Source organism: Lissotriton helveticus, chromosome 5_1 (assembly GCF_964261635.1).
Source record: "Lissotriton helveticus chromosome 5_1, aLisHel1.1, whole genome shotgun sequence".
Classification (NCBI taxonomy): Eukaryota; Metazoa; Chordata; class Amphibia; order Caudata; family Salamandridae; genus Lissotriton; species Lissotriton helveticus.
Window position 1 is genome coordinate 396,660,331 of NC_136065.1, and position 4,735 is coordinate 396,665,065.

Here is a 4,735-nt window from a genome sequence, read left to right on the forward strand (position 1 = left end):
ATCCATCTGACTCGCTGCTAGCTGAGATAAGGCAACACATTGACAAATATGACGAATTCGCTGCTGATGAAGTCAAATATCTTTCACATAGATATGTAGCGCGGAACTATGGTGAGAGAGGCAGGCCTGGCAGGGCGCTATCATGCAAAATTAGGCCAGCACAATCCACAACGTATATTACCGAACTGAAAAACGCTCAGGATGCCCCTGTGTATGATACACCGGCCATACTAAATTGCTTCACTGAATACTATACGCAATTGTACATGGCCCGGACAACGCCCCCCAACCCGGACATATGGCAATATCTAGATGATATAGGCATTGCATGGCTATCCGACACTCATAGACAATTTTTCTGTCTCCCAATCTCCAAGGATGAAATAATAGAGGCTTTTAACTCCCTACCAAATAATAAGGCTCCTGGCCTAGATGGACTCCCAGGTGAATTCTAGAAGGAATATCGGGATCTCCTAGTGCCTCACTTTGCCGAAATGCTTGAAGAAGCATATGAAGAGGGCACACTATGACCACCCTCACTGAAGCATTACTGGTAGCGCTCCCCAAACCCGGCAAAGACCCCCAGAGCTGCGACTGCTATAGGCCCTTATCCTTAATAAATATAGATGCAAAGATCCTGGCAAAAATAATAGCGAACAGGATACAACCACTCCTCTGCAATTTAGTACTGCCTGACCAAGCAGGCTTTATACCGACGCGGTCCACCGCCCAAAATTTGCGTACGATATTCCCCCTCTATCATCAACTGGACCCGGAGGTGCCAGCGGCAGCGGCCCTACTGGACGCTGCTAAGGCGTTTGATTCCGTGGAATGGAGTTTCATGTTTGTAACCCTGCGCAAAATAGGAATCCTTGAACCTTTTCTGCAGTGGATTTCCCTATTATACACGACACCCAAGGCTCGAATACGCATAAACGGCTTAACTTCTGACCCTATATTAATCACAAGAGGTACACAACAGGGGTGCCCTTTATCGCCCATGCTCTTTGCCCTGATACTTGAACCACTAGCCTGTAAAATCCGGAAAAAGCATTCCACTACGGCTTTGCAATTTAGCCTCCGACCAATAGGTATTTCACTGTACGCAGATGACATGGTCCTTTATACCACGCATCTGGACAAGAACTTGAACCCGCTCATAAGAGAATATGTTCAATACAAACGATATGCCGGCCTCAGCATCAATTGGGACAAGTCAGTGGTGATCCCACTCAGCACAGTTACAGAGGAGCCAGAATTAGATTAGCCCTTAAAGTAGTGCACTGACCCGGTCAAGTATTTGGGGATATGGATCCACAGAGACCCAGAGATAGTTGTCAGGGAAAACTATGGAAAGGCAATGACTAGACTAGAAGAGCAAGTGTAAAGATGGATAAAAGTGCCCCTTTCACTGTCGGACAGAATAGCCCTTGTTTTACTACCTAGGTTCCTGTATTTATTCTGGAACGTCTCAATTTGGCTGACAACCGCTTTTTTTGATAAATTGCGATCTATACTCCAGAAGCTGACATGGGCCGGAAAACAAGCCAGAGTAAGCTGGAAAGTGCTTACCCAACCGTACTACCTCGGTGGCTTTGTGGCACCTGATCTCCAGCTGTATTATCTTTGCGCACAGGCCCAACACGCACACTATTGGACAGGGCCCCACGCATACATACCACATGTGGCGGTGGAGCGCGACAGCGTAGCCCCCATGCCACTGACGGCGTTATTGGCCGACCCCATACGCTATACACCAAACGACACGATATACACACAGCTAAGAACACTTCGAGAGCATGGCATGCACTAGCGCGCAGAGCAAATAAATTGCCGGTATATGCGCGGGCTCTACCAACGATCAAACATCCTAACCTCACGGTGACACAAGAACCCAAAATGCAGAAGCTTTTAGAGGAAATGGGTTTCCAGACTATGGGCCAAGCGTTCCCTCATAACACTTTCCTCAGGTGGTCAGATTCTGCCTTATGCACACATCAGACCCCGATGAAAAATGTTGTATATCTGTGCTTTCGTATGGCTGTGAGGGCACTATACAACACGTTCCCTGCCGAACCTGAGCAACTGGCGACGCTGCAGGCGCTGTTAACGGCCCCAACTTGCGCGAACTTAGTAACACGACTATGCACCACAGCCCAGAGAGAACAAGCTACTGAGTCCACGGCAGCGAAAAGCAGATGGGAGAGGTTGTTGGGAATACCAATTGATGAGCAGGATTGGCAGTATAGCTGTACGCAGCTCACACTTCTTACGTCTAACTAACCTACGCATAATACACTTCAAGTTTTTACATCAAATCTATTACACGCCTGTGAAACTACACAAATTGGGACTCAGGAACACTGACTCTTGCTATCGGTGCCGCGCGGCAGGTGCAGATTTCTTAGATGTATCATGGTCTTGCCCTGGCTTGCAGGCCTACTGGCGGGCTGTCACTGATGCGTTAACTACAATGCTTGCGGAACCTATTCCGAATACGCCCCTGACGTGCCTATTGGGAATTAAAAAACGTAAACACACTAGATGGAGAAAGTTTCTGGCAGTAGCGCTACTCCTTGCAAAACGACGAGTAGCGATCAGGTGGGGTAGTAAGAGGCCACCCAGACTAAAAGACTGGATCACAGACATGACCTATTGCAAGACGACACTGGAGGCCTATGCTGAGGAGATACCGATGGCATCCAGGCCCAGAGACTTCTGGGAGCCCCTGCTGCTCTATTTGCAGGGCACTTCAAACTAAATGCTATGAATGACTACCGTCCTTTTCACACACAGTTGTGGGGCATTTACTGTAAAATGCAAGTTGAGAAATGGATGAGAGGTGGGCCTGTGTGAACTTTTTGGGATGCAGAAAGGTACGAATACGTGGATTATATTTGATGGTTTTCCAACCTATTATGAGATGTGAGTCACTGTTTTTTGTGTACCCTACACTGCAAAGCTTAAGTGTCAGCTATGTCTTGTAACAATTGTTATATGATGACGCAAGATATGTAATTGTTGGTCAGGAAGAAAAATAAAAAATAAAATAAAAAAAGAACTTTTCACATTCTTATGTAAAGTGACAAGTGCTTTTCTTTTGTACAAATTGCTCATATCCCTTTCACACACATTGCACATAGCCCAAACATTATCTACTGTACATACGCCGAAGTAATACACTTTCATTGTCATGTCCACATGCATAAAATTTTAATTTCTCATGTTATGATAAAAGTAATGCATGTCTCTTGTTTGTACATATTGCACATACCCCAAGTAAAATCAGCTGCTCTTAAGCGTCTCTCCATAACATGATAGCCCCAACAAGATATAACATTAACATTACATATCGGATGAAGATCTCATGGTTTATCTGCCTCCACGTTCCAATAATAATTGCACTTATGTCCAATAACAACAATATTGATTTCAATTTGTTCAGAATGTTCAATGTTATTTCCATACAGTGCAAAAATGCTTAAGGACTAATTCTAATATAATGGTCATTGCACATACCCATAGATGAAACTAAACAGAGAGATCTGTGTAGTACCGTATTCATAACCATTTAAATAAAATCACAATTTGGTCTGCTTATGCATTAAAATTTATCAATTTGCTGTTTAAAAGATCATCAATTCAAAGATATTCAGGATAAGGACAATTATCAGTTCCAATATACAAATGTGCAAAATCAATCCTATAAACCAGGCAATTACTCAATGCTAATCTATATAAAATAAAGTGGCATGCGCTCTTGACGAATGTAAACCATAAGTTCTAACTATATTATTTAATTGTTAGGGCAATAGGTTTAACATCCAAGGTGTATTAGGGGAGGTGTTCATGGTTAAACAGAAATGTGTGTAGACCTCTGTTCGGTAACTTGGGCCATATTTAGGCAGGACAGTACATCAGTGTGTCGCATAACCATATTGTAAGTCATCCCAGTTGCCTTCCATATGTGGAATATTTCACCATGGAGCGAAGAGAGGAAAGTTAACAAGAAAATATGTATATTCTGATTTCATCACAGATAAAGTGCTATGTGCCAATTTCCATGGTAGACCAAATGTGGCTATGTAGCAAATATAAATAATTGTTCTCAACATCGACTGAGGATACATGATATTTCCCTTAGTTTCTAACAATGAGCAAAACATCTCATATGCAACATGATCAACAATATGATGAGCCACTGTGACCAGTACTTTTACTGAATGGAGCAGGGAATTAAACAGTGAGGTGAGTAGGAATTAAGGGTCCACATACAATCAATCAAGTGACACAATGTTATAGATGTACATGCAGTACATACAGCTCAGCATCAGTGTTGTGGCCCCAAAGAGAATCTGTGTCCAATGTCACAATAAGCTTGGACTCCTCCCTTCTTAATTCCTTTTCTCTATCACCTCCGTGTAAATTATAAATATGTTAATATATATATATATAAATAATATATTGCACACACACACACACATATATATATATATATATATATTTATATATATATATATATATATATATATATATATATATATATATATATATATATATATATATATATATATATATATATATATATATATTCACCCACAATCTCCTTCCAGAGATTTAATGAAACGCACTCACGGTTTGCTTCATTCCCAAAACTTCTTTTAATCCTTTGGCAAAGGTATACGGAGACAACTGACGCGTTTCGCTATACACAATAGCTTGATCATGGTATCAT